At 40.9% G+C, this 21,934-nt stretch overlaps 2 protein-coding genes across 4 annotated transcripts in view; one reads left to right on the top strand and one right to left on the bottom strand.

Moving 5' to 3' along the window:
- Positions 1 to 21,934, bottom strand: part of coro7 (coronin 7) — a 222,440-nt gene that overhangs the window by 105,834 nt on the left and 94,672 nt on the right. The gene's annotated exons all lie outside the window — the stretch shown is intronic.
- The window catches only part of vasnb (vasorin b), a 51,445-nt gene continuing 35,648 nt past the window's right edge, over positions 6,138 to 21,934 (top strand). For both annotated transcript variants that reach the window (XR_004565814.1, XM_034191188.1), the window contains exon 1: positions 6,138 to 6,508. The gene's annotated coding sequence lies outside the window, so the exon portion shown is untranslated. The remainder of the gene's footprint in view (positions 6,509 to 21,934) is intronic.

Here is a 21,934-nt window from a genome sequence, read left to right as displayed (position 1 = left end):
TTGGCACTCTGTGTGAAGTTAAGGCGATGGCATTACACCTAACATTAGCATAAACCAAGTGCCTCAATTATGAAGAATGGGATTTAAAATGTGTGAAAATACTTGACAAGACTGAGTGAGGGGAGCACATTAAAGCAGTGATTCACAATGGATTTAATCGTTCATGTGTGATGAAAACTCATTTGATATAGAATTTACTGAATCTCGTATTACTACTTAGCCACATAACACAAAGCTAATGGGCTAACATTAGTATGAATATCCATGTAACACCATGTTAAACAGGTGTCACTTAACAGGAGATGCTAACAGGCTAATGTTAGGATAAGCTGAGTGCCTCCATTGTGAGCAAAAGGATTCATCTTGTGCTCCTCGAGGTGCAAGCGTATGCTCAGAGGGGACCGAGCTTTTTCTGTTGTGGCTCCAAAGATGTAGAACAAGTTACCGCTCCACATCAGGCAGGCCTCTTCAGTTTCTGTTTTTAAAACTAATCTTAAAACCCACTTTTATGTACTGGCTTTTAACCCAGAATGAGATTCTCGATCTGTTTTGGTTTTTTAACTGTTTTTACTTGTTTTAGTTTTAATTTCTTTGGGTGGGGGCATGTTTTTTATTTGTACTTTGTGGTTCGTTGCATTTTATGTCCCCTTGTGTACAGCATTTTGTTTCAGCTGCAGCTGTTTTTTTAAAGTGCTTTATAAATAAAGTTGATTTGATTTGATTTATTTGATTTGGTTTTTCATTAGACAGACTAACTAACTAACGAACTAACATACAAACATACATATGACAGATACACAGATTTACACAGAGAATTGTGTATCCATAAAGTTGTTGCATTGCACTAATTACAAAAGTTTCCAGGGAAACAACAAAACAGAAGCAGGCCAGAAGATGTTCATGTCAGCTAAACCCAGGAAAAAAGAAAGTGTTAAACGGTATGGATTCTTCTCACATAATAATACTGCATAGTTATATCACCACTGAGATGATGTAGTCCAGAGATCTATCTTTTTTTCTACTCTCATTTAGTTCTTCCATTGCTCGGAACAACGTGGTACTACTGCAGTAGCCACATTTGGTAGCAAAGTTGACAAATTTATCTACAGACATCAGCAGATTCACAATATAGACCCACTGGCTACTTCAAATACACCTGGTCAACAGTAAAGCCTCCATCACATATAGCAAGAATGTGCAGGAACCAGGTCAAAACGGCAAATATTACCATCATCAGATGCAGTTGGGAGGGAAAGAAGCGTGGTCAGCCGTGTCAGAACGCATCCACATTACCTTGTCCACACCTGCACGATGGCATCCAAAGTGCATGTAGATAACAAATAGAGGCGGGGATACTCCCTCCCCACCGGACACAAGTCCATCGCAGGGCCACATACAGACAGACATACACACTAACATGCTCACTCACACCTGCGGTCAATTTAGTGTTCCCAATTCACTGAACCTACATGTCTCTGGACGTGGGAGGAAGCCGGAGCACCCAGAGGAAACCTTGCGTGCAAACTCCACACAGAAAGGACCAAACGGGAAGTGATCCCAGGACCTTCTTGCTATGAGGCAACAGTGCTACCCACTAAGCCACCGTGATGCCTACTCTCAGTCCAAATAGGGTTTTATACTTCCAGTCCATGGCAGCAGGACATGACTGCAAGTACAAATTTGGCTTTACAATCATTATTTTACTGTTTTACATTTACAGCGGCCAGCTATTACAGTTTCACACACAAGTGGCACCGGCTTCTGGTTAATTTGCCGGCATGTGGCTAAAAGTACACAAGAGGTGACACAGTTCTTCAGATATCCCCTTACTGTATCTTGCTTGAAAACCATTTTTGCCTGACAGTGAAACAGGTTGGTAACTGCTGACAGGTAGTTTGTCACTGGTGGTAGAAAATATTCAACAGCTTGCTCAGCTTAAAGATGTAAATGAAGCAACATTCAAGCCAAACATACGGGGTCTGTTCTGTGTAAACACTCAAGGCAACTGACAGTTTGCTGTACATCACTGCAGGGATAGTCTGTGTAGATGTAATTAATTCAAAAAAATTTGCCAGTAACCAACAACAAAATTGATATTCTAACGTATTTTTGAAAATTAACCATTAAGAGAACCCCCCCCCCCCCCCGCAAAAAAATACTTTTAGTTTATAACTACATAACATTTGACGATGTATGAACTGTTACGCCACAAAAGTAAAGGATTTAGCATGAATGGTGGTGAGAACGACACACTGGGGTGACAAAAAAGTTCTTTCATTGACATCAGTCCAAGAGCAAAATATTGCAGGTCAGTCCATGAGATGGACATGTCCGTGGGGGAAACACTGAGAAAAATCCAGTAGACAGGCAGTTAGTGCTAGTCACAGAAAGGTAATCAGACCAGGCAAACAATTCCACAAGGAGAAGATGAGAAACAGGACAGTGATGTACTCGTTTTGCCTACTATACAACAAGGCAGTATTTGGATGTAGCCTAAAATTGAAGACGTGAGTGAATTTTGTTGTTTTGGCCCATTACCACAGGAAAGCCCCCATCAAACATAGCAAGAATGCACAGGAACCAGGCCGAAACGGCAAATATTACCATAATCGGATGCAGTCGGGAGGAAAAGAGGCGTGGTCAATACTGTCAGAACGCAGCCAGACTACCTCGTCCATATCTGCACAAAGGCATCCAAAGCGCATGTAGACAACAGGTGCCGTCAGGCAGTCATACAAGGCACTGAAAACTACCCGATGTCCAAACATCTGGATCGTAAACACGGACCGGAGTGGGAGGGAGCACTGTGTTCCTCGCGAGTGCGCAGCGTGCGTGTGTGCAGGGCGTGGGGCTGAAATGATCATTCAGCTATGTGTGTGTGTGTGTGTGTGTTCATAATGGCTGCATAGGCCAATAAGTGTGCGTGTGGGGCGCACGTGCGTGACACTGGACACCTTTGCTGAAAGTTTGCTGGCAGTGGGCCAAGCAGTCACACCATGTGCCACACGCAGCCTTTCCAATGAACTTTAATTTCTTTTTTCTTTTTTGCTCACTTCTGGAACACAAACAAAGCTCTGTAGACTGTGATGTCAGTTGGATTATCACATGGGATTTAATTTTTTCTGTAATTATTTGCAGCACACAGCAGCTGGGTGAGAGGCTTTGCACTGCAGTCTGTGGTTTGGATCATGTGCGCTCTGCGCTGTCCTGGTTCCATGAGTTTCACGTTTAATAATGTTGTCATGGCCTGGTGATACAGTTTCACATCACAACGCCTACAGAGATTAGATGGTGATCAAGTAATAATACGTATATTACAGCAGTGAGATCCATTCAGCTCTGACGTGTGCGATGATGCATTACTGCACATATGAGGCCACGGAGAGGCGCAGTGGCACATGGTGCTTTCGGGTTGATTGCGTGCTGTTCACACCCACTGTACATGATGAATGTGTGCCACATACACATCGACATTTCCTTTGCCCTTCCTAGCCAGGGTCCAGTGGAGGTGGACATACGTGGCACAACATGCCGGCAGGCTTTGCTGTGACCGACTGATCTCAGAGCTCAATCAACCGCAATCAGATTATTTCAGATGCTGTTTTGATGCTGTCAGATTATATAGACTGCGATCAGATGATGGAAAAACTGCATATAGACCACGGTCAGATGTGCCTCCCATCTCGATGGCACCAAGAGTGTTTTGAATATGTGCAACACACTCGGGACAGCCGAGCGAATGGGACCAAATATGTAGATACTCATAGACCACCATCCATAGTTCTTCAGACCGCACCTCAATACTTTCCAATTGTGGCCGGATGTGTCATTCTGATGCCATTTGGCCTCAGTCGGCATATGTGAGATGGGGGTTTAACACCTCAGTCTCTGAAATAGTGCTCCATTAGAGCAGAGAGAAAACTTGTATCTTCTAAATGACTTGACAATCAATAATTTAAGACCATACAACCAGCACTTCCTGAGATACAACATAAATGCCATATAAACACACACAGAGGACAGGTGTGTAGTGCATTATCCATAAATTTATCTATTCATTCATCCATTTTCTATACCTGCCCTCCAATTAGGGGTTACGGAGGCTGGACCCTATCCCAGCATTCATTGGGCAAAAGGTGGAGTACACCCTGAACAGGATGCCAGTCTATCACAGGGCCACATATAGACAAACACATTCAGTTACACCTATGGTCAATTTAAAGTTTCACTTAGCTTGCATGTCTTTGGAAGTGGGAGGAAGCCGGAGCACCTGGAGGAAACCCATGCAGACACAGGGAGAAAAGGTAAACTCCATGAAGAAAGCCCAAGTGGGTAGTGATCCCAGGACCTTCTTGCTATGAGGCTACAGTGCTAACCACTATGCTGCCTATTTATTTATTTGTTTGTTTGTTTATTTTAATAGTTCTTGAATTCACTCTTCAGTTAGTTAGGTTATTGAACAGCTGGATTGGTGAATAAGTCAAGTTTGTATGCTATATCCAAATTTGAATATTTAACTGCTTTTTGATTAGACACACATATTCATGGGTTCTCCTCACTTAATATAATCACACTTGAAACAGAGGATGATTCTGTGGCTAAAATTTCCCTGAAGCCATCAAATTAAGTTGCTAAATAAACAGAAATTAGCATACTGACACACTTTACTGAAACATTTATTTGAATGGCATCATGACACACTGTCTTGTTCAGTGTCAGATAATTTCTAGTTGTTTCTGGTGAAATTAAAGAAATTCTGGTTACCACAATGAAGTACGAGGTGTCTTCAATAAGTTTTGAGACTTTTTTCGTAGGGACACTTTTTTCCCTCGGACAAGCACAAAACTCTAGTCCCCTTCAAACTACTCCCCTCCAGATGCAATGTACTTGTGTATCGTTCCAACAACTTCTGGAAGGCCCCCTGGAAGTCCTCTGGTGTGAACATGTCCACGACCCTTGTCACAGCCTCTTTCATCTACCACCTTGACACTTGCACAAATATGATTCCTGAGAGAAAACTCATTGTAAACTGTGTATGAGCTGTGCACAGCTGCGTGCAGTGCGCAAAGAAAATTTAGAAATGTTCAAAATCTCTGGTACACATTATTTTGTGAACTAGATGTGACCATTGTGCAATATATTTGAAAACACTGTGTGCCACTTGTAGTCAATCCATCTCATCGCTGCAGCACATCTGACCGATCATGACAAGATGTTACATCCACAATAAACATAATTTTACAGATACATTATCTAACTCATAAGAAGGAACTGAAAATGCAACTGTTTTACCAATCCATTACAATTTAATTGATTCATTAAATGAATTTTCCACCTCATGACGCACACGAGAGAATCTGCAGCTGTAGATAATTTCTCTGTGATTCCGGGAGTGATGAGAGAATGGTTTCATCAGCTAAGTTCTGAGAGCAATTGATTAATGCGCTACAAAAAGATTATTTTATATAACGTGGCATCAAATGGGTCAAATCGCGGCATCCAGTGGGACAAAGCGGGTTGCACTGGCACGGCAAATTGCGCAGCAGTGTGTGGATCATATTTTTGCAAGTTTGAAGGTGCCTTTACAGAGCAATCATTAGTCCAGATATGAATGTCCTTGACATATATCACAGAAGTGTAAAAGTAGCAATTTTTTTTTTTTTTTTTGCTTGTATCCGGGGAATTTCTTCATGCACGCGTACATGTGAAACTAAATTAAATTTCAGATTAAATATTTCTTGGAAAATATGACTCCTTTAAGTCTGTCAAACTTAAGGACACTAATCAAACAACTATAACTTCATAAAGCCAGGAGAGATATGAAATAAGAGTTTGCATTAAATGTTTTTTTTTATTATTATTATTTATTTTATTTTATTATTATTTTTTTTTTACTTTTCGAGACTTGTAGTTTTCCTTTTTTTTTTTTACAGTGTATTATATAGCTGTGCACACCCCTTGAACACTTTTTGTTCTTTTATTTGAGCATTTGTATTTTCTGCAGAAGTGCTTCAACACAAAATTCTTTAACAACGTGGGTATAAATTAAACAGGTCTGGTTTACATTAAAGTGTGCCATTACGTATCTGCACAGAAAGTAATGAAGCCAGTCGTCTGTCTTGTGTGTGGAACAGGTCGTACAGGTCGGCAGTGAAGTGAGACGGAAGCGAGCCTGGAGTTTGTGCTGCAAGGTGAGCTGCTGCTCTGAGGAGCGCGCTGTGGTGCGCCTCGCCCCTCCCATGCACCCGCTTTAAACTCTCCTCTCTGTTCACCAATAAAGCGCTTTTTGTCCGGGGAGTCGGCACTTGAGTGCATTCCTTGACGTGCACGGTTTCGTACCTCTCCCGAGGATCTGATGAAACGCGATCGTTACGACTTGAGCGGCGTTTTTTTTTTGTTTTGTTTTCCTGTCTGAGCGCTCACATGGAAAGAAGCACAAGGAGTGGAGTTATAGTGTCGAACTGCTGCGTTCGGATAAAGAGCACATAAGACTTCTCCAGAATTCAGGGTAAGACATTCATTCTTTGAAGGGCAAAGTTGTTACTTTTTTTTTACTTTCTCCACTTGGATCACTATCGAGTATGACGGCATAAAGTCACTGAACTTTAAAAGCTGTATTCTGTTTGTTTCATTAACTATCGAGCCGCGAGCAAAACTCAGAATTTTTTTTTTTCGGTTAAAGTGCGAACTGACAAACTCTGCTGCTTTAAATGTATCACGGGACGATCTTCAGTTCATCCGACTTCATGCGACAGATCCACAAATACACGCAACAAACGTGGGATTGGCGTTTGTCTCCAAATGCGTAAAAGGACAAGCCTGTGCGCGACACGGGGCGCACGGCTGCAGCGGCCGCAGGCACCGAACCCGAGCATCTAGACCGCTCAAGACGGCTGCATACGGACCGGCTCACAACCGACTTTATACACAAATCCGTCCAACCGCTTCAATACATAAAACCGGCGCATAAACTGGATTATAACGACCAGATTTAAGTGTGGAACATAAACGCATCAGGCATTATTGGACAAGAAGAGCACTAAAACCTGTTTAAATAAAAATACAAAATTCATTTTTAATTTCTTATAAAATCCTCTGACAGACTGAGTATCACGTCAAAAAGCACAAAGGTGACTGAGCTGATTTTGCTTCAAAAAGAACCAAAAACATTACCGACACACCACTTTCTGAATGTCTCTGCTGACTGTGTGTTATTGTTTATAATACTGTAACTTCACTGTTAAACAAAACGCAAAAAAAATTGATAGGTTTTTTGTGCCACAGCGGATTTTGAGTGGATGCGCATAGAAATGTGAAGACGTGAGCAAATACAAAATAAAAAATAAAAACAGCACTTTTGCTCAGGGTCAAATTCCCGAAAGATTAAATCTTCCACTGGCCAATTCCTCCTCCAACCCAAAACCAAACATCCAATAAAGTGAAGTGACTCAACACTTTAGACTAATCTGCTTCTTTACTAGTGGTACAAAGATGATTCTGGTCATCCCATCACTGCAGAAAATATCAGATCATTTTTGTGCAATTCAACACTGCAGTGAAGGTTTTGCAAAGAATGACCAGGTGCATGTGGGTATATTTTCCAAAGATGCTCTGCCTAAGTGGCGTAATGTTTTTGTTTGTTTCCACCACAAAATTTGTTGGAAATATCAATATTAAACAAGTATAATATTGAACTTTCTTTTTCTCAGAAAACCCAAACCCATCAATGACTGTAGTCTTTATATATGAAATTCAACGTACGAGGGCTGTCAATAAAGTATAGGTCCTTTTTATTTTTTTCAAAAACTATATGGATTTCATTCAGAGAACAGAGAAGTTTCAGAAGAAGTCGGTTTCAGCATTTTTTTCCTGTGCGCCGGCACAGGAAAAACACCTCCGTGTTGATAACCATTTGTAAAATCCAGGCGGCTTTTGATGGCTTTCAGTGGAGTGAGTATATGAGAAATTGTTTAACAGCTGGACATGTTCCAACTTGTCCTTAAGGCTTCCAACGGAGCTGTTTTTCCTGTGGCGGAGCGTCGGAGCGTCGCAGCGGCTGCGAGCCGACGCTGCAATCCGTCTGCACGTCTTTTATTAAAAAAATCTCCTTTAACAGTGGAATATCCAGATAAAATGCTGAAACCGACTTCTTCTGAAACTTCTCTGTTCTCTCACGACGTCCTGGATCAATAGAGCCTGAAATGTGGAGGTTTTCAGCTTGAAACAGGCTGACGACGGCGCCTGAGAGCGCTGCGCAATGTCTCACACCGTGGGAAGTCCTTAAAGCGACAGTATCACCTCAAAATCTCTCATCAGCCGTTAAAAGTTTCACCGAAAACCAGCTTAATTTTTCGAACCGTGTCCACTTCGATGTGCCTCACAGGTTTAGAAAAAATTTTGATCAAACAAAGCGCCAGTCTCTCAGCAACTTCTCAGACAAAGGAATTCCGACGAGGGGCTGGACGACTCCTCCCACAAGGAGTGCTCACAGGCGAATGACGTCACCGACAGGCGTGGAAAAACTCACGCATGCGCACGAGGGTTCAAGCATGTCTGACGTAAAAACATATGAATGAAATCCATATAGTTTTTGAAAAAAATAAAAAGGACCTATACTTTATTGACAGACCTCGTAAGTTTTAGAAATGTTTTTCATATTGTTTTTGAATCAAAACACTGTGATCCTAGTTCAGTTATTTCTGTTTTATGATGTTTCAAAACCAGATGGCATAAGTCAGCTGGAGCATTTTGATCGATTTATTTCAAAACCGTGGGATGTGTTACTTTGATACGGATTCCAGGACAATATTCTGAAACATGGATGTTGCAAACATTTTTAAATGTTCCAGAACAGTGTATCAAGCTTGTCATCATTAATTTTCAGTGGAGAAGAAAGTTTTGACATCATCCCCACCTATATGATCTATCCATTCTTCAATTCCATTTTTATTTTCAGTAAGCTGTTGTACATTTTGGATTTGACCATGTGGGAATCATGTTTCTCCCGATGGTCGGTAGCGTAACTAGGGTACTGATGATAACCTGCCAGTAAGTGGCAGGCATGACTATGATATATAGTAGCTTTTTCAATACATCTGGTGCATCAAAGTTACTGACTGTCCAATCACTGCATCTTCATTATGTGCTTTTTAAACATGGTTATTATTTACACAAACTGGGATGGATGAACCGACCCAAGTGTCTATAGTTTTGTAGATGTTTCCAGTACAGTGACTATCCAATATCACAAAAAACACCCTGATTTATTTCAGGAACTGTGCACACATAGATTTATTTGGTCTCAAAGTAAAATTACATGTAATTGCTTCAGTGTAGTAACAACAAAAGTGTGATCAAATCACTCACCAATGAATTATGTAATGTTGCTTTTCAGGTGATCAAACTACAGCCAGGCATAGATTAATTAATCTGATGCCAGCTGATTCATAACAGTCTACTGGCAAAAATGTGCCCAGATTTGAGACATCTTAGTGTCTTTTACCTGACCTTTGCAAACAGGCACGGGGGGGAAATATCACCTAATCCCTCCTCAGGGCAAAACACACGGTGTAAACTACTGTAAAAGCCTGTTGCTAACCCCTACACTGTCGTAATGACTTTTTTCTCACCGTGTGTTTCCACATAAACTGTCATTATTCTTTGGTAAAAAATCTACTGTGCCATTGGCTGTGCGTAATGGTTGTAATTGGGTTATATTTGGCTACCAGACACAGCAGAGCAACCACAGGAGTCCAATTATCCTTTGCTAATGTGGAGAACTTTTAGGCTACCGTGTTGCACAGATTGTAACACTTACAGAACAAAAGAGCGCTGTGAGTAAAGGTTGACATGGTAAGAAATGCAGCCGCAGTCATGTTCTATTCAATAAGCACACCCAGGGGAAAAAAGGAATATTTGATTCATGTCTCTTCTGTAGAAGTTGTACCAGTGAAAGAGTTGGTCAACAACAACCTGAAAAGTCTGACGCGCTGTACAATGTGAAAGTGAGTAAAAAAAATAAGTAAATAAATAAAATCTTGTGACATTCTGCTTTTCTCTCATATAAAATGTCAATAATGATTCCCGATTGTTATGCGCATCACAAAGTAGAGATTAAACATGTAATTCTGTGCCTCGCAAATACATTATCGCTTCCTCGATGTACATTTTCTTCCCTTCGATGTCTGCCTGTTGTTGTCAAACATCAGTCTAAATCAGTGGTTTTCACACTGTGGGGCACCAGAGTTCTTCAGGGGGGTGTGAGGGTTGGGTATCATGAACCTGTTCTTTTCGAGAATTGTTAAGAAATGATTTGATCTACCGACATCAATTGCCTTTTTGCTTAACGAGTCCCTTATTGTGCCTTCAGAGCGGCCGTTGTTTTCGAAGGTGTTTTAACGGCAAAATGATAATTTTGTTATGTTGATTACAGACCCTACAACGAGTCTATAATGAACCACTTCTGTAACAGGTCCACTTTTAATCTTGAAACAAAGAAGCAGTGATCCGATCCACTGCTTCGTTGGTTCATCGCTTTGTTGTTTTACAGAAGCGGCAAGTCTGCTTCTTAATCCCTCTCAAAGCCATTTAAAAATGTCAATCGTGAGTCACTTTTGTGCGGATTCAAGTCACTAACTGGGACTCTTCTCTTGTTGCGAGAAAGAAAAGAGAATCATCCTCCATTCTGTTTGTACAGCTCTAAACACTGCGGCACTCTCTGCCGAGACAGAGTCCAATCAGAATTAATAACTTCAAAGCAAATCGCCATTTAAATTAAATGACACCTTTTTCCAAACGTTGTAATACAGACAACAGACTAAAACGTTTTTTTTTTCACTCCCAAAATGAGATGCCCTGATGTGCAGCGCAGCCGTTTGCAAGAGCTCAGCTCAGAAGTATGGAGTTAAATTTGTGGTATTAATGTCTGAAAGGAAATGCTTTTGAGAAAAACTACAGATTTTGTTTATTTTTATTTATCCCCAGAAATCAAGGATCCAGTTACTAATTTCATATTTATTTACTTTAAGACTCAATAAAATGTTATTGACATAGAAAATCTGTGAAGCCTATTTTTAGTAAACAGAAAATTCGCAGGAGGCATTGATAAGAGAATCGATAAGGAATCGGATCAATAAGCGGAATCGATAATGGCATCGATAGATAAAATCTCATCAATACCCATCACTTATTTATGTTAAAATGTGTTAGTTATGTCAAAGACGTTTAAAAACACAGATGTTTAAATGTTAAAAACAAAAACGATGTTTAAAATATGGGTAAAATGTTTAAAAAGGGTGTAAAATGTGTGAAAGAATAGAAAGTTCTTTAAAAATGTTTCAAATGTTTACAAAGGGCGTAAAATGTAAATGCATAAACAGTTCCTTAAAAATGCACAAATAGTTTTAAAATGTGTTTAATATGTGTAAAAGAATAAAAAGAAACACACGAAGATATTGAAATTGTATGTATGCATATGGGGGGGGGGGGGGGGGCAGCTATTCATTTGTTCTCTGGGGGGCTCACTCTCCCACACTTTGAAAGCCCCTGGTCTAAACAACACTTTGTCATAAAACCTAATCAGATAATGAAAGTTCTTTTTGCCAATAACAGTGTGAGCTAAAGTCAGATAATTAGTATAATCTAATAATAAAATAATGAAAACTCTGCATTTAGTTCTTGTCAGTAGATCGTAATGAAACTATAGCACCATTTGACATTTATTATCAAATTTTCAATGGGTTCTAAAAATACCTTGGATTGAATGTTGGCTCCTTTATCAGATATGTATAAATGATATGGGGTTTTTTTCCATTCAATATCACAGCACTGAGAACATCATCTCTTTTTTTTGTACTTTAGCGGCAGTGTGATATTACTGTTTAGTAGTAGTAACGGACCATAGTTGATCCGTACGGACTGCCTCCTCAGCAATGTATATGCGGATTAATTGCAAAGTTTTTATAATTTTGTGAAATGCAGATTTATCATCACAGTGAAGTGTTTTATAGTAATAATTGCACAAGTCTTGATGCAGAGTTGCAACAAAATACAATAGATGTGTGTTCAGGTGAGTGGGGAAAAAAACGGTTGTGCCTTGTGCTTAACTCAGCTCAAGGTAGCCTGATGCAGGCTTGATACATGTCAGGATCAAAGCATGGAGAGAATCACTACAAAATATCAGGAGTTGAGGACTGAGCCGAACACAGGCAGAGCCAAGGTGACTGTAAGACCACTGAGTCCGGAAGGAGAGAAAAAAAAAAAAACGTTTGCCATTGGTGTGCCACTCTGAAACCAAAGTAATTGTTGTATCTTCTTTTTTGAGTGATGTGAAAAAAAAAGACTCGATCCACAACTAACAACCATGATTCGATCTAAATCCTGAGAATTCTGATCCATTGCACCCCTACTGTTTAGGTTTGGATCAGGGATTGTACTTTTAAACTACACTATAGGATCTGATTACCAACATTTCATCCATGTGCCAAAAAGCTTGAGTAAATCTATTTAGATGCTAAAATCTTATGGACAGTTCCACATTTTTAAGTCTCAGCTTGCTGCATGCAGCTCAGTTTTACACCAATGATGAGTGTGATGTGTGCTGCATCCAACACTCTGCTTCAGGAGGCTTAGTGGGTTAATAGTCAGGTGCTGAGGTGAGGAGGACTGGAGAGGGGAGGAGAGGCAGGAAGGGTGTAAATGAGAGGGAAGGAGAGAAGGATGAGATTGGGGCACTCACACAGCAAGCAGGGAGACAGGAGGCGACACACCAGAAAGCTGGATGACGTCTGTGACTGTGTTCATCAAGGTCATGTGACAGTGACGGTACGTCACAGTTATATATACGTACATATAAAAAAAGCCTGAGTGAGTATGAAAGAAATCAAGATGAACTTCATCTGGTTTGAGTCGAATTGAACCTTCAGGTGTTGCACAGTGGGTAGATGTACTTTGATTGACATCCAAGAGCCAGAGCTGCTCTTTCCAAGAAGCATCTTAAAAAAACTCCTGGCTTCAAAGGCTTACGTTCCAATGCTGACCCAGCAGTAAGTGAAGGCAAACCTCAGCCCGCATGACTGCCAAGCTTAATTGAAGAAGAGCTTATGCATGCTGCCAAATGATGCATTCAGAAGAGCCACTTCAAAACTCCGCATAAATATACGCACACATGCGAAGAGATCTGAGGGTCTGGTTTGAGCACAAACAAAATGACTCGGTGTCATCCACATTCACACACTCAGGCATGCATGCACTCAGAGAGAGAATCATCTCGACTGTGATGCAGATGCACGGTTGGCGTTGGGACTTTTGCAGCTGAATGTGGGTCCCGTGGTAATTTTTTGAGGGGGCTTTTTTCAGCTTTTAGAAAAACTTTGGTCCCATTTTTTCTGATACAGTGAAGTTTATACAGGTGCAAAAAACCCCCCAAAAAACTGCATAACTATTCTTGAAAACCATATCACAACATTCCTCTTGTCCTAATGATTCGGAACAAGTATATCGGTAGTTTGCGCCATCTGTCATGTAGGATTCCTGGATTACAAGGTCTAAGGTCACACTGGGGGTCAAAATGTCAAAATTGCTCCAATTTTCATAAAATTGGTCTCAAACTGTTCAGGACAAATCAGGTCTGGGAGCATGTGCTGGTTCTGCACATCAACACATTCTCTACATTACAGAACCACCTTAAGTTCTGGATAGCAGTCAGTCCATCCCGTCTCTTGAAACTAACAACAGTAGTGTTCAGAATAATAGTAGTGCTATGTGACTAAAAAGATTAATCCAGGTTTTGAGTATATTTCTTATTGTTACATGGGAAACAAGGTACCAGTAGATTTAGTAGATTCCCACAAATCCAACAAGACCAAGCATTCATGATATGCACACTCTTAAGGCTATGAAATTGGGCTATTAGTAAAAAAGGGGGTGTTCACAATAATAGTAGTGTGGCATTCGGTCAGTGAGTTCGTCAATTTTGTGGAACAAACAGGTGTGAATCAGGTGTCCCCTATTTAAGGATGAAGCCAGCACCTGTTGAACATGCTTTTCTCTGTGAAAGCTTGAGGAAAATGGGATGTTCAAGACATTGTTCAGAAGAACAGCGTAGTTTGATTAAAAAGTTGATTGGAGAGGGGAAAACCTATACGCAGGAGCAAAAAATGATAGGCTGTTCATCTACAATGATCTCCAATGCTTTAAAATGGACAAAAAAAACCAGGGATGCGTGGAAGAAAATGGAAAACAACCATCAAAATGGATAGAAGAATAACCAGAATGGCAAAGGCTCACCTATTGATCAACTCCAGGATGATCAAAGACAGTCTGGAGTTACCTGTAAGTGCTGTGACAGTTAGAAGACACCTGTGTGAAGCTAATTTATTTGCAAGAATCCACCTCAGAGTCCCTCTGTTAAATAAAAGACATGTGCAGAAGAGGTTACAATTTGCCAAAGAACACATCAACTGGCCTAAAGAGAAATGGAGGAATATTTTGTGGACTAATGAAAGTAAAACTGTTCTTTTTGGGTCCACGGGCCGCAGACAGTTTGTGAGACGACCCCCAAACTCTGAATTCAAGCCACAGTTCACAGTGAAGACAGTGAAGCATGGTGGTGCAAGCATCATGACATGGGCGTGTTTCTCCTACTATGGTGTTGGGCCTATATATCGCATACCAGGTATCATGGATCAGTTTGGATATGTCAAAATACTTGAAAAGGTCATGTTGCCTTATGCTGAAGAGGACATGCCCTTGAAATGGGTGTTTCAACAAGACAATGACCCCAAGCACACTAGTAAACCAGCAAAATCTTGGTTCCAAACCAACAAAATTAATGCCTCGCAGATGTGAAGAAATCATGAAAAACTGTGGTTATACAACTAAATACTAGTTTAGTGATTCACAGGATTGCTAAAAAAGCAGTTTGAACAAAATAGTTTTGAGTTTGTAGCGTCAACAGCAGATGCTACTATTATTGTGAACACCCCCTTTTCTACTTTTTTTTTTACTAATAGCCCAATTTCATAGCCTTAAGAGTGTGCATATTATGAATGCTTGGTCCTGTTGGATTTGTGAGAATCTACTGAATCTACTGGTACCTTGTTTCCCATGTAACAATAAGAAATATACTCAAAACCTGGATTAATCTTTTTAGTCACATAGCACTACTATTATTCTAAACACTACTGTATGTGCTGCAGCCAGGTAAAACGTGGGCATTCCCTTGTCCTTCTCCAACTGCTGGTTTCCTCAACACTGTAGCAGCTGCACACTGGATCATCCCCGGAGAAATGTGCCACATGGACAAAATGTTGTAGGTGACGCTGCCTCACAATGCAAGTGATACTGCTTGTCTGAGTCTCCCTAAGTAAACACTCTTTTGAAATAAAGTCATTCAGGTGGCACCTGAGGACCTAAAGACATGGCCGATGACTTCACTCACTGGTTAGCATCCAAATCTCACAACCATAAGTAAGACAGGAAGAACCAGAACCCTAAAAACTTAGATCTTCATTCTTGTGCTGATATATCGCCAAACATCTCTCTTCAGCAAACTCGTGGCTCTATAAACTCTTCCAAGGCATCTCTTGATTTTAAAGGCCAAGGGTGCAGAGACATGAACATCACTGTTGAGATATGACTGACACTTTCACAACACATAGATACACTTCTGATAACCAAGTCCAGGAAGGTATTGTAAGCCTGGACCTGAGTCTTGATCTAAGACAGTCGCAAACTTTAGCTCATAAAAGTTGTTCATCTTGCAAAATCAACTGAAAGTGAGAATGTCATGTACCATCTAAGACACCTTCTTACATGTGAAACATTGCAAAATAGGGTTATGTAATGTAATGGGATATTCTAGGTGGAGCAAATCAATCTAATTTCTAAACGTTTTTTAAGACGACCAATTTGAGTCCAATTTTAGGAAAATGAGAGGAATCTTTAGATTTGTCCCCCAATGTGACCTTAGAACTTTTAAATCCTAATTGAAGAACCATACATTGCAGACTGAAAAAAACCTAAACTTTTTCTGAATCATTATGACAAAAGGAACATGTAGTCATGATTTTCAACACTATTTCTGCAGCGCTGAAATTTGAGTCCGGTTGAAGATTGACTCCTGCAAATTAACCACTAAACGACAACAGAAAAAAATGGCACCATAAATGTTCCAGTTATTGAGACAAAGTCGGATAAAATTATAGGTGTTTCCAAAAATGAATACACATTCCACATGAAAAATACACTGGCCCCAGCACAATGTATCAAACACAGCACAAAATCTCAAAATTCTGTCATGAAAGAACAGTTTTTTGTTGTTTTTTTTAGTCACTTCACTCAAATCTGAAAAACAAATTGTTCAAAATCTCTGCCAAGAGAGAAACAGAGTAAGCAACATATGCAGAAGGAAGGAGGATGAGAGGGAGGATGCTCATCCCAGCAGGCCACCACAAATTACTGCATTTCAGTGAGGCCATAAAAAGAGAGAAACGGCTCTTAATCTAAGGTTGTAATTACCACCGGCTAGCACTGTAATTAGGAAATGAGCCTTGAACTGAGCAAAGGAACACAAGAAGGGCTGCATACACATACCTACAGCCAGAACGGAGAAACACACATCACCCTTTAAGAAGAAAGTCAGCTATTTAACCTCCATCCATCCATGATAACAAATAAAGAACCAAATACGGGCTGGTTGATAAGGCGACAGACAGTCCACGCACGACGTATGTAGTGTTCGTGTGCCGACTGTGTGTTTGTTTGGCACATTGTACAAACGAGCCAACACGTGTGCATGTTCCCGCTCCATTTCATAGCATCAGTCTGTGTGTGAGGTCTCTGTTGCGCTTTTTGGGTTTTTTTTTGTATTTCAGAGTGTTGTGATCTGCTGTCGTCCATGCTGTGAGACAAACAGAAAGAAACCATGACAGATCGAAAAAAAAAAAAAAAAAATTCATCCATGTGTGGGTCTGAATGTTGCCACATATCAAGCAGTGTATCAATCACTCAGCAGCCAACAGTGATGCGTTCGTGATAGTGTCACAAGTCAGAGCTTGTCACTGGTATGTTGTCAGTACAGAAAGAACAGAATGTCACATGAAATCTCAAAGATGTTCTCCTCCAGGGTTCAATCTACAGAAAATTTCATAATCAAGTTTTCTACTGTAATTTGTTGTCACTATTATTATCAATATACTCAACAAAAATATAAACGCAACACTTTTGGTTTTGCTCCCATTTTGTATGAGATGAACTCAAAGATCTAAAACTTTTTCCACATACACAATATCACCATTTCCCTCAAATATTGTTCACAAACCAGTCTAAATCTGTGATAGTGAGCACTTCTCCTTTGCTGAGATAATCCATCCCACCTCACAGGTGTGCCATACCAAGATGCTGATTAGACACCATGATTAGTGCACAGGTGTGCCTTAGACTGTCCACAATAAAAGGCCACTCTGAAAGGTGCAGTTTTATCACACAGCACGATGCCACAGATGTCGCAAGATTTGAGGGAGCGTGCAATTGGCATGCTGACAGCAGGAATGTCAACCAGAGCTGTTGCTCGTGTATTGAATGTTCATGTCTCTACCATAAGCCGTCTCCAAAGGCGTTTCAGAGAATTTGGCAGTACATCCAACCAGCCTCACAACCGCAGACCACGTGTAACCACACCAGCCCAGGATCTCCACATCCAGCATGTTCACCTCCAAGATCGTCTGAGACCAGCCACTCGGGACAGCTGCTGAAACAATCGGTTTGCATAACCAAAGAATTTCTGCACAAACTGTCAGAAACCGTCTCAGGGAAGCTCATCTGCATGCTCGTCCTCCTCATCGGGGTCTCGACCTGACTCCAGTTGGTCGTCGTAACCGACTTGAGTGGGCAAATGCTCACATTCGCTGGCGTTTGGCACGTTGGAGAGGTGTTCTCTTCACGGATGATGCGAAGGAGATGTGTTGCACTGCATGGGGCAAATGGTGGTCACACCAGATACTGACTGGTATCCCCCCCCCCAATAAAACAAAACTGCACCTTTCAGAGTGGCCTTTTATTGTGGGCAGTCTAAGGCACACCTGTGCACTAATCATGGTGTCTAATCAGCATCTTGGTATGGCACACCTGTGAGGTGGGATGGATTATTTCAGCAAAGGAGAACTGCTTACTATCACAGATTTCGACTGATTTGTGAACAATATTTGAGGGAAATGGTGATATTGTGTATGTGGAAAAAGTTTTAGATCTGTGAGTTCATCTCATACAAAATGGGAGCAAAACCAAAAGTGTTGCGTTTATATTTTTGTTGAGTATACTAAAAAGGTGGTGCTTAATAATTAGATATATTCAAGTGTTCTTTGTGAGACAAAGAGATGGCTTTGATAAGCCTGTGATTAGGTGAGATAATTTCATTATTCATCATACAATAACTAATAAAATGGTTCAAAACTGCAGCACAGTACGTTCTCTACAGTGCAAACTACAGTCTTGTATGTTCCAAAAGGCCTAATTCCTTTTGGTGCAGACATATCAAAGGATCGTGTTGGAGGATTGGATTCAATCATTTCTATAAATGTTCTGGTCTCTTTTTTAAAAAGCACCAATCTAAAAGATCACAATACAACAAACACAATGGACCGCATTAAGAGGGATACAGGGTGGTGGTATCAGCCTGCCTGCAAATTTTACCAGTGGCCAATCATAGTACTGCAACCCCCCCCCCCCCCCCCCCCCACATCCCACCCCAATAAATAAATAAATAAAAATGAGTCCCATGCAGCCCAACCATTGTCTTAATTTGCTTATTACAGTTTCCACTTAAGAGTCACGGGGGTCAGGGGTGGGTCTGGAGCCTATCCCAGTGAACACCCTGAACAGGCTGCCAGTGTATCACATGGCATGCAGATCCACCTCAGATCTGCTGTGACGACCCTGAGTGAAAACAAGGGAGCAGCCAAAGGAACTCACTGTGCCAAACCATAAAGACAGCATCACAAAGCATATTAGATGTAGCATATATAGCAGGTCTAGATTCTACTATGTATCATAAATGTATAGATTTCTGACGTTGCTTCAAGAAAAAGCATAAGGCAGAATTCATGAGAAAAAAAAAAAAACCTCCCTTTTGGAAAGAAGAAACATCAAGCTGAACCAGGCTGAATGGAGTAGACGTCTGCCATGATTAGTTAGGTAGAGAGATTCATATTTTCCCATATACACAAGAAACACAGAAGCAGTTTTTGAAGGAGGCTTTAAAGTGCAGCCAGTTTCACTTATTCCTCTGTGTATAATGAATTGTAACCTAAAAGATCAGTGTTATGTCAGTGACGTCATCTGCCCGTGGAGTGACTTGTTGCAGCTGAGGGACTTTGACATAATTGTGTTTCAATGGACTAGACAACATGGGAGCAAACCAGTAAGTGGAAAACAGTTCCATTAAGCTCCATTCCCACGACCCACATACACAGTTTTGACTATGACTGTTATCAATACACCACATCAAAGTTTTCATAGTGATTCCTGGCCATGTCTTGTATAAAAATGGACTCACCAGACTTCTGTGACAACAGCACAACATTATTAAGATGTACAAGATGATCAATGCGGACTGAAGCAAGAACTGCCATGATGAAGCACAACACCATCAAGACTATCAAGACTCTAGCGACACTGTAGATGGAGCTATGAGGAAACAAGAATGTCCACAATGCCACACAATTTGATATAAGAGTAACATGACAACTAATTCCAAACTCTGACTTGACACAAATATCCAAACAGACTCAGGACTGCCTACAGGATGACAGCAAGACAGTTTTAAACCATTTGAACCTGCCACAGCAACATCTTGTACCATCAAGATTCACTCAGACTCTCCACAGGATTTGCCAGGGTTTCACAGTTGTGGAATTGTGGTCAAAAATTGTGTTAGTAGAAATGGGATCTTAATGTAGTACTGCAGCAAAACATGACTGTTGCTGCACCAGTGAATGTCACTCTTGCACTCAACATGCAATTAATCACATTACAGTAGTTAACTGGGAAGTTGTTTCAATGCTACGTTTTAATTTTCAGCTGTCTCCAGCAGGTTTAGCATTTGGACCGCAATGACCTGTAATTTGGACATGTTGCTCAAAGTAGAGAGCAAGTTGAGATTAGCTTGGTGATGTGGAAATGCACTCTGGAGAGAAGGGGAATGAAAGTCAGTAGGAGCAAGACTCAGAACATGTGTGTGAATGAGAGGGAGCCCAATGGAATAGTACAGTTACAAAGAATAGACGTGGTTAAGGTAGATGAGTTTAAATACTTGGGGTCAATTGTCCAAAGTAATGAAGAGTGTGGTACAGAGATGAAGAAGAGAGTGCAGGCAGGGTGGAGTGGGTGAAAAAAGGTGACAGGAGTGATTTGTGACCGAAGAATATCTGCAAGAGTGAAGGGGAAAGTTTATAGAAGTTACTGAGACCAGCTATGTTGTATGGCTTAGTGACAGTGGCGTAAACAAAAGGACAGGAGGCAGAGCTGAAGATGTTGCGATTCTATTTGGGAGTGAGGAAGATGGACAGGATTAGGAATAAACATGTCAGAGAGACAGTTCAGGTAAAATGGTTTGGAGGCAAAGTCAGAGAGGTGAGACTGAGATGGTTTGGACATGTGCAGAGGAAGGAACCAGGGTACACAGGAAGAAGGATGCTGAGGATGGAGCCACCAGTCAGAAGAAGAAGAGGCAGGCCAAAGAGGAGGTTTATGGATGTGATGAAGGAGGACATGCAGGTGGCTGGTGTGACAGAGGAAGATACAGAGGACAGAGTGAGATGGAAATGACTGATTTGCTGAAAGAAGTGCAGCTGAAAGAAGAAGAGGAAGAAGCTGGCGTTGTGATGATGCCACTATAAAGTGGCTCCAACATTATCACCGGCTCACTCAGGTCTTTTCCAACTAGGAAGAGATTAAAGCAGATGACAAAAAAAAAACAGTGAAAAAGAGAAGAGGAGGAACAGAGAAGGAGAAGGATGAGGTGATATTGATGGTTAACATATGAGCAGAGGAAGAAAGAAAATTACAGTGGGCACGAAGGATGAAATGTATTAGTGATCTAAAAAAACAGGAAATGAGGGATTAAAATAAGACAGCCCCATGAAAGCAGAATAAAAATAGAGAGCAACCGATAATAGTAATATGAGAGAAAATAAAAAGGTACCGGCAAGTTAAAAGATAACAACAAATGCTTTGGCAGTGTGCAGTCTTCACAAATTAAAGAGCAAATCTCATGTGGAAAGATGCAGAACCGGCAGCCTGTGGCGTACCGAGACAGGAATATAGCAGTCAGTGGGTTTGTCCTTCAAAAAAGTGCTGCAGTCATTCAAGAAGCTCGGCGGTCAAAATAATTTGGATCTATTTTCAGTGCCGGGTTCTAGTTTGCAAGCAAAATATTTACATTGCAGGCCAAAGACTGTCTGAGAGAAAGAGACAGCATGACCGCAACGGGGTCAGATCCCAAGAGTGCTAAGACACAAAGGATGTCCGATTGCTGTTAAACGTTATCACTTTGATGCTGCACCAAAATGGTAGAGTGTGTGTGGATTACGGCATTCACCTGTACAGAAGGATCAAATGTCAGTACATACGTGCAAAAAACACATCTGAGCACTTTAAAAACATGCATGACTGCGCATGCACACACACCTTTTGCTGCACTGCAAGCCACACCCACATATAAACACACTGATGCAGAACACAGCAGAGGCCATAAAGCAGGTCAGGGGCCAAAACAAACTCGAGACCACAACCGGTTATTTTCAGATGTAAACACTGCATTCTGCACGCGGAGAGCGTGAGTAAAGTGAGAAGTGTTACACAATCAGAGCGTGTGGTTTGTTAGTCACCTCCATTCTATTTCACATACCTGATCCACAGGTTTGAAATACAAAATATG

Source organism: Thalassophryne amazonica, chromosome 16 (assembly GCF_902500255.1).
Source record: "Thalassophryne amazonica chromosome 16, fThaAma1.1, whole genome shotgun sequence".
NCBI lineage: Eukaryota > Metazoa > Chordata > Actinopteri > Batrachoidiformes > Batrachoididae > Thalassophryne > Thalassophryne amazonica.
The sequence above is the reverse complement of the archived record's forward strand: the minus strand, read 5'-3'. Positions and strand labels throughout refer to the sequence as shown.